The sequence below is a fragment of the Borostomias antarcticus genome (genome assembly GCF_949987555.1).
Source record: "Borostomias antarcticus genome assembly, chromosome: 12".
Taxonomy (NCBI): Eukaryota; Metazoa; Chordata; class Actinopteri; order Stomiiformes; family Stomiidae; genus Borostomias; species Borostomias antarcticus.
In genome coordinates, this window is record NC_140245.1 from 11,997,111 (window position 1) to 12,006,710 (window position 9,600).

At 43.9% G+C, this 9,600-nt stretch overlaps 1 long non-coding RNA gene across 1 annotated transcript; it reads left to right on the top strand.

Annotated features, from left to right (window-relative positions):
* The first annotated feature begins 1,845 nt into the window (after positions 1–1,845).
* LOC311316277 lies at positions 1,846–3,219 on the top strand. Its single transcript, XR_014630705.1, has 3 exons — positions 1,846–1,895; positions 2,172–2,286; positions 2,765–3,219. It is a non-coding gene; the product is annotated as an uncharacterized lncRNA (long non-coding RNA).
* Positions 3,220–9,600: the final 6,381 nt, after the last annotated feature.

A 9,600-nucleotide genomic window follows, 5' to 3' on the forward strand; every position in this document is an offset into this window, starting at 1 on the left:
TATGTTTTCATGTTTTCAGCTGGACTTGCTTATCTGCACAAGTAGCCTTATAATAAATTTGGTTTCATTATTTTTAAGTATGGGTTATTAACCCCATGGGTTTGTATAATGTGATTTGTTTAAAAATATGTAGGCTATGGTTATAATTTACATCGATTTCTGTTGCTCTAAATCATATGATTGCCCAGTTAAAAGCAGTATGACATTAATTACCCATTTCGGTGCAGTGTTCTTTGAATTGAGATTTCCAACATGAATATGGAAAGAGTTGTGAGGTGCAGGAATGTGTATACATAATATATTATCATTCTTAAGTTAATACTTTTGGATTCATCACAAACAAGAATCACAGGCAGTAATGTAGGATCGATGCGATCCTTCTAACAAATACTGGGTTGGGTTGATATTTGATCGCAGATGCGATCGCATATGACCACAAAATGAAATGATTTCAAGTTGAACAAATGTTTTGAGGGTAACACAGAGAGTTCTGATAATGTAAAGGGGATTTGACTCAGCCAAAATTAATTTACACGAAGGCCTACAAGAAAAACATGTACAATTTACAAATTGATTTAAAAAAAGCCCCACGCCCACAATAGTAAGAAATATGTTTTCACGTCAACGTAATGTGATGTCACAAGTACTGTCCCATTCCTTGTTATACCAATTCGAGCCCTTGCAGCCTCGCGCACTCGATCACTTCACCAGGTGACGTCAATAAGTCTGTGAGGGCTCAGGGCTTGAGGGTTTAGGGGGGACATTGGCATTGGGCCACAGCTGCAGTCCCGTCTCCAAGGGCGGGCATTTGGAGGCCAGGCCCGCCCACTGAATCAGCTGGGCCCGCCCTGAACGAAACGCGAAAGACGTACTGATGGCGCGTTCCAGGCAACCCGCAACTCGTGTTTTTCCGACCTCCTACACGTGAAAATGCTCTGGAATATGGAACGCCAAATGGGTCATAATTCGCCTTGATTTTTCGCCGTCACCAGGCGTGTTTTCGTTGAAAAACGGCGTATTGGACGGCGCAAATCCTCGCAATGCGCCGTTTAATAAGCGCCTGGCGCCGCCAGGCGTCGGTTATGGTTAAATACGCCTGTCGCCGTCAGGCGTTTATTAAACGCCGCCAGGCGTCTCATAAGCAAATTTTTGAAAGGTACCGCCCACTGGCCTCTACGGTGACTCAGGTAGTACAATTGTCCGAATGAGGGTCCACTTCAGAACACGGTAAGTGCACTAGGCTACTTTTAATAACATATTACAGTGTTATCTAGCTATTATATTACACCAGCTTTGAACTATTTTACTCATTAAGTACCGAAAGCATTTAATAAAAAAAAGATAAAATAATTAATAGAAAATAGATTCAATAAAAGCATTTAGCAAAGACAGCTTTGATTGCCAGCTAGCTAGCTACAGATTTAGAACACTAGTCAGCTAATGATGGCTACAGACAGTAGGCCTATAGCTAATACAATGTTTGCCTAAACTTAACCTACCGGCAGATTGCCATTAGCTAGCAATAGTCTACATTTAACAATTACAAACATATTGAAGTTAAGTTACAGTTGGTGCTTCTGTGTCTCTTGGTAGTTTGCAATTAATCATCACCACCTCATTATTTGCAGAGACTTCAGAAAGCAAAACATACAATGCAATATATTGTCTCAGTCTAAAAATACGCTGTGATGCCTATTATGAGGGAAAGGGAGGAAGTTAGAGCGTTGAAGGGGGTTGTTTATCAGATGTTGTGGTATTTTGTTTATTGGTTGTTTTTTATTGGGTGTTGCAGCTGGCAGGTGAAGGCCTATGGCCAGAGAAAACCCTCCACCTCCACCTACATTGGGGTCTTTGACATCAACCGCTGGTACCACGCCCAGATGCCTGGCTCTCAGGTATTTGAAACGGACGGACCAGTTCTATCTCCTGTATATAACTGCTCTGCTACTCTACAGGGCTAGTAGTGAAGGCCAGCGTTGTTTGACTGATTAATAGACTTTATTGGAGAATAAAAAACATGTACAGCCAGTGCATAATAGCAGTACACAAATTAAAGTAAACTGTCAAGGATGTCTGAAGACAGTCTCAGATTTATCCTTAGATGTATCCATTGTGGTGTGTGTGTGTGTGTGTGTGTGTGTGTGTGTGTGTGTGTTTCTTGTATGTTCCAGAGCGGGAGATTTATTCCAGAGCGGGTGAGTCCCTGGACGGCGTGGTGGAGATGATGGCCCCCTGACTGCACCCTGAGCAGAGGACTGGCCTACACCTGCCCTGCACACCTGAACAGTTATACTGCCCCACCACATACAACTTTGTGCACACTCTCACACACACATGTGCACATATATGCCCCTCCACACACATAAATGGTCCAAAACCCTGCTGCAAGGCTACTGACTAGGTCCAGAACGTCCTGTCACATTACTCGAATCCTGGACTCCTTACACTGGCTCCCCATCAGTTTTAGGACCCAGTTTAAGGTACTTCAACTTTTAGAGCTCTGCATGGTCAAACACTATAAACCCATCTTTTTCAACAAAAAAAATGTAACGACTGCAGTGCTGTTGCATAAAAGCAATAACACATTTGAGGGCTTCTGACCGCAGCACTGCCGTGCCAATAACCACACACTCCCTCTCGTGTGTTATTTCTTACGTAAACTATTGACGGTGAGGCTGCACACAAACCACCGACACACCGCCAACCAGTCACTGTCACTAAAATGAGCTCTGTATGTGTTGTGTGTGTGTGTGTATGCCTCTAGATCAGGCAGGGTGTAGTGACCCTGCGCTGTGTCCTGGAGTGGGCCTGGGACAAGGTGGTCCACATCAAGGAAGAGCTATATTTTATGTTATGTTTTATGCTATATTTTAGAAAAATTATTCACTCTGTTTTTTTATAATATGTTACTTAGTACTTTGTGTACTAGCAGTAATTCCATAAATACAGCTGTTGATCTGAGACTGATTTCTTGTAACATCTTAATGGTTTAATTTACTACGATATGATAGAGTCAAGAGATCTGGTGGGTGCTAATGGCCAGATTGGACCAGAGACATCGCCAGCCTGGAGGAAAGAGATAACCTTATCCAGTCCGCCACCAAGTTCTACCTGGAGGGAGATTGCAGGAGGACCTTTTCTGATTAAATCCCCCAAAATTGTTCAAATCTTTGACACTGCTTTATTAAGATTAATTGATAAAATAAACCTCACCTCAACTTGAACACACAAACCTTGTTAGTAGTATTTTTTTAAGCATTACATAGCTCAGTTCATCATAACTTGTGGTCAGGTACATTACACATAACCTACGCCTCAGCTTTAACATGTTTACACACTAATAGAGCCCTGCCCAGGAGGAGGAAGGCTGGAAGGTAAAAGAAGAGTAGAAAAGGCAAACTGTGTTGTGCCAAAGAGAGGAGATTGTAAGATGCCACTCTCCATGTACTCTCTCCACAATTCATACGAGGTGTGGATAGGCAGTCTCAGTGTTATAATACAGGTGTTGGCCTCTGGGAAGATGCGCTTTAGCTCCGCCCCCTGAACATGCAGGAACTCCAGGTGTGGCTCCACTGGGAATCACAGACCGGTACTGCTGAAGCCCCCGATGCGAAGACTAACACTGTAACAGTGTTAGAGGATATGATTCCTTTTCTGAAATCACAGACAAAAGTATGCTTACTAAAGACAATATAGAGGACCATTACTTGAAATGCCCATGGAGAGTATTGCTCACAAAAGGAGCTGTAAAAGTACTGCTGACATTAAGAACATGCTATAGATCAGTAATGGAATGACCTTGCTGTTTTTATTATATTACATTACAATCATCTAGCAGATGTTTTTATCCAAAACGACTTATAATTGCATTTAACATAGGTAATCAGTGTACTTCTACTCGATCAAATCGATGGTAAAAAGTGTTAAGAGGATATTGGCCGATAGATGCTACCCCTGAAGTCTTAATAGACAGCCAATAAACATATCTTGAGTCTAGAGTAAAATATATGCTCCCCATATTCTTACAGTAGCCTAGCCTAATGGAGAAATACAATTAGCCTACTTTGTAGTGGGAACATTATTTGATATAGGCCTATTGGTCGATCGAAATAGGTCCCCAAAATCTTACATAAATGGTTATTAAAATGTCCCCCATACAGTAATTAAAAAAACATGAATAATGCCATAACTATTCTGTCATAATATGTCATAATACTAACTAGCCACTACTATCAGTTGACCAACGTACCTAGATTTATGTATGCAAATTCATAAACAGTGATTTTGTCAGCTTGGATATTGTCCGAAAGTAGAAGACGTGTGCAGTCGTTTAATGTTCTTTTGCAGTGAAGCAGAAAGTTATTTCGTGCCATCTTTCTTGGTCAATACGTGTACAGTAGCATATCGTCACATGACACTCACGACCATAATGGCCTGATTGGAACAGAGACATCACAAGCCTGGAGGAAAGAGATAAATTGTACTACCTGAGTCACCGTAGAGGCCAGTGGGCGGTACCTTTCAAAAATTTGCTTATGAGACGCCTGGCGGCGTTTAATAAACGCCTGACGGCGACAGGCGTATTTAACCATAACCGACGCCTGGCGGCGCCAGGCGCTTATTAAACGGCGCATTGCGAGGATTTGCGCCGTCCAATACGCCGTTTTTCAACGAAAACACGCCTGGTGACGGCGAAAAATCAAGGCGAATTATGACCCATTTGGCGTTCCATACTGGAATGGCAGTCAAACCCGTAACTTCCCACCCGTGAACTCGTATCAGATCGATGTACTCCCAGTTGCACTCTCTGACGTCACACAGCCCTCTAAAGCCCCCCGCAGACCGCATCCGCCACCGCCACGACACGACACAAAACGACGTTCCAAATAAATAGCTCCCATTGTTTCCTATGGAAGCCCGCACACCGGCGGCGTGCCGACAGCTGGCGACAATGTCGCCCCGGGTTGATTTCGACTCGGCTCTATTTTTTGGAATGCGGCTGCCGACACATGTGGTAATCCAACTTGGATTAATGCATGTGATTTCCTGCAATGCCTGTCTATTAAATATATTTAAAAGTAAGCTAATAACTGAAAGTTAAACATTTTAGATTTATTCCCATCTCTTCCATGTCCTTGTTCCATGTGTTTATTGTTTTGCTAAAATGTAGGTTAGCCTACATCTATAGGAACTAGCATATCATCATATCATCCTTTAAGTAGGCCTATTGTGTAGGCTACATATCCAGGTGGATATTGAAATTACCTAGCTGTTCAATGCTGAATCTCACGTGAAGCCTTTAGAACATTTGGGTAGCTTTAAAATAACGGTTTTATTAACGGTTATTTTAGTCCACCCAGCTGTACAATGGAGGAGAAAATAATTGCAGAGGTGCAGAAATACCCAATGCTCTATGACCCCACGTCCAAACACTACAAAGACAACGTAAGAAGAGACCGGTGCTGGCGAGAGATTGGTGAAATCGTGGGATTATCAGGTAAAGTACTCACTGGGCAGTCTTGACCATGAACTTTATACTAACTTGGTAGAGTAAAATTAGCTAGTGCTAGCTAGTTAACTGGTGACACGTTTGAAAAGTATCTTTAGCCACGATCATCTTCGACTACATTCATCGCATGGAGGTAGTAGAAACAGCACCAGTCACCAGGGCTGCGTTCAGCCCCGACAATATGTAGCCAAAACGTTTACTGAAACAGTTCAAAGGTGGTGGATTGAATCACTCTGCTGATTGGGTTAAAGTGGGAACCGTAACAAAACGGTGCACACAGGTTTATAGATTAAACATGGCCCAGGTGCAGGCTGTCTATATATATATAGACTAGCTACAATTTTTTGCCACAATGTTGCCTAGTGAAACAGACAGAACAACGGTTATGTGGCTGATACAGCATCAACGTAATTGTTTCTAAAAGATACGAAATCACTTGTAAGGCTATAGCTTAGCTAATATCACCATTATTTTTTTGAAGAAATGATAAGATGGACTTACCCATTGCGAGGTTGTTGGCAGTTTGTCATCGAAGGCTGATCAGTTGGGATTTGTTTTTTTAAAGTGCACTAGAATGCGTCGCGTGTCGCAGCCTGTGTGCGGGGCTAGCCGGACACAGCGCCGTGCGCCGTCGTACGACGTCGTACGACATCGTGGCGGATGCGGTCTGCGGGGGCTACAAGATGGCAGCCCCCATGGGTATGGCGACAAAGATAACTTTAAGGCAACGTAAAATAAATTTGTACGTTGTAATCAAAATAATACAAACGATTATTCACCACAACCTGCTATGTGTATGTAATGATGCCCTAATATGTTGACAAGAGATAGCTAGTGCTAGCTAGCTTACATTAAAGTAAACCTGAACGTGACCATGCAAACGGCGAAAAGTCGATGTCAATAAATAAAATGTAAAGTACGATTTCTTAGCATAGCGAAATTAGGCATACAATATTTATCTTGCCAGCTCTGACAATGTGCCAAATCTCAAGCTTTTACTATATCGGCTTGTTTACATTTATCCAGAATGCCACGCATTCAGACAGTTTGCCTGGAACGCTATGAAGTCGTGAGTCGTGACTTGAAGTCGTAACTTAGGGGCTCAAAATCCTATCTGGAACGCGGCAGCCCGGCTCACACGCTTGCGTTTGATGCGTCAACATTGACGGATGGCGGAAGGCGTTTCTGCCGCACGCAACAACAACCAATCACATTGTCCAAAACTGCGCTCGCAACAGCCGAGTATATTCTCCGAACCTGCTAGCGCGAACTATTTTGAAAACCCACCCGGCTTTTCGTTTAGTGCTGTCATGGATGCTAATCTGGTCGAACGTGTGGCGATCGTTTATGCATTGTGGTTGAGGCAACGTGAACGTGGTGCCCGCAGGTATTGGGTACATCCTATCCTGAAAACAAACAATTCAAACAGCGATTGTCCTCCATCTTGGTATCGAAAAATGGGAAAATCCCGCCTTGCGATGACGTCTTTCTCCGTCAAGACATCTGATTGGTCGGCAGCTCCGGCAACGCATCTGAAAGTTGAAATTCTTTAACTTTCGACGCTAGCAACGCAGGCAACGCAACGCACCGGGACAACAACGGAACCAGAATGCCATTCGGCTGCGGCCATTGAAAGTGAATGGCATCCGTCAAAGTTGACGCATGAAACGCAAGCGTGTGAGTCCCCGTACGCCCGGCTCACACGCTTGCGTTTGATGCGTCAACTTTGACGGATGGCGGAAGGCGTGTCTGCCGCACGCAACAACAACCAATCACATTGTCCAAAACTGCGCTCGCAACAGCCGAGTATATTCTCCGAACCTGCTAGCGCGAACTATTTTGAAAACCCACCAGGCTTTTCGTTTAGTGCTGTCATGGATGCTAATCTGGTCGAACGTGTGGCGATCGTTTATGCATTGTGGTTGAGGCAACGTGAACGTGGTGCCCGCAGGTATTGGGTACATCCTATCCTGAAAACAAACAATTCAAACAGCGATTGTCCTCCATCTTGGTATCGAAAAATGTGAAATCCCGCCTTGCGATGACGTCTTTCTCCGTCAAGACATCTGATTGGTCGGCAGCTCCGGCAACGCATCTGAAAGTTGAAATGTTTTAACTTTCGACGCTAGCAACGCAGGCAACGCAACGCACCGGGACAACAACGGAACCAGAATGCCATTCGGCTGCGGCCATTGAAAGTGAATGGCATCCGTCAAAGTTGACGCATCAAACGCAAGCGTGTGAGCCGGGACACGCTTGCGTTTGATGCGTCAACTTTGACGGATGCCATTCACTTTCAATGGCCGCAGCCGAATGGCATTCTGGTTCCGTTGTTGTCCCGGTGCGTTGCGTTGCTAGCGTCGAAAGTTAAAACATTTTCAACTTTCAGATGCGTTGCCGGAGCTGCCGATCAATCAGATGTCTTGACGGAGAAAGACGTCATCGCAAGGCGGGATTTCACATTTTTCGATACCAAGATGGAGGACAATCGCTGTTTGAATTGTTTGTTTTCAGGATAGGATGTACCCAATACCTGCGGGCACCACGTTCACGTTGCCTCAACCACAATGCATAAACGATCGCCACACGTTCGACCAGATTAGCATCCATGACGGCACTAAACGAAAAGCCGGGTGGGTTTTCAAAATAGTTCGCGCTAGCAGGTTCGGAGAATATACTCGGCTGTTGCGAGCGCAGTTTTGGACAATGTGATTGGTTGTTGTTGCGTGCGGCAGACACGCCTTCCGCCATCCGTCAAAGTTGGCATCAAACGCAAGCGTCATTGCGTCAACTTTGACGGATGCCATTCACTTTCAATGGCCGCAGCCGAATGGCATTCTGGTTCCGTTGTTGTCCCGGTGCGTTGCGTTGCTAGCGTCGAAAGTTAAAACATTTTCAACTTTCAGATGCGTTGCCGGAGCTGCCGACCAATCAGATGTCTTGACGGAGAAAGACGTCATCGCAAGGCGGGATTTCACATTTTTCGATACCAAGATGGAGGACAATCGCTGTTTGAATTGTTTGTTTTCAGGATAGGATGTACCCAATACCTGCGGGCACCACGTTCACGTTGCCTCAACCACAATGCATAAACGATCGCCACACGTTCGACCAGATTAGCATCCATGACGGCACTAAACGAAAAGCCGGGTGGGTTTTCAAAATAGTTCGCGCTAGCAGGTTCGGAGAATATACTCGGCTGTTGCGAGCGCAGTTTTGGACAATGTGATTGGTTGTTGTTGCGTGCGGCAGACACGCCTTCCGCCATCCGTCAAAGTTGACGCATCAAACGCAAGCGTGTGAGTCCCCCGTAAGTGCGGCACCATACGTTTCAATGGGGAGGATTGAACAATTCGTCATACAGCGAAAACTATAAGTCACAGCTTAGATACTTACATTGTATGAATCGGCACAGTTGTCTGAACGTTTTGTTGTACAGTATATATATGTGTGTGAGCTTTCAAAACTGTAGGAGTGCCAGCAGTTTGTGTGTGAATATTTTCAAAGCAACAGCTGCCACCACTCTAAAAACAATGGTACTGAACATTCCACCAGCAGTTTCAATGGCACAAAAATTACAATTAAAAGTTAAACTACTAAAAAACTATAAAAAATATCAAAAATCTGAATACATCTGTTAAAGAGCTAAACATTGTGCACATTTTAAAGTTAGAATGAAGTTTCTAGCACAAAGTATGAAGAAGTTATAAAGGAGACAAAAACTGGGGAGAACTAGAATAATAAGAAAGAATAGTGGGAATATTACAAGTTGGGCTAGCTTCTAGAAGCTAGCCAACCTAATAAAAGAAATAGTGGGAATATTACAAGTTGGGCTAGCTTCTACAAGCTAGCCCACCTAATAACACCTCTCTCTCTTTCCATTTCAGATCAACTGAAGCCTAGTTTATACTGTATAAGACAAACTATGAGCCATAGCTCTTGAGGCAGCCATAGCTTGCTTTATACAGTATCAACTACAGTAGGCTTTAATGACTGAATCAGCATACAGAATCCATGCCATCAGTGTGGTTGAAAGAGACCACACTTGCATTATTGTATTGTCACGCTCATAAACTCTTCAAACATAATTC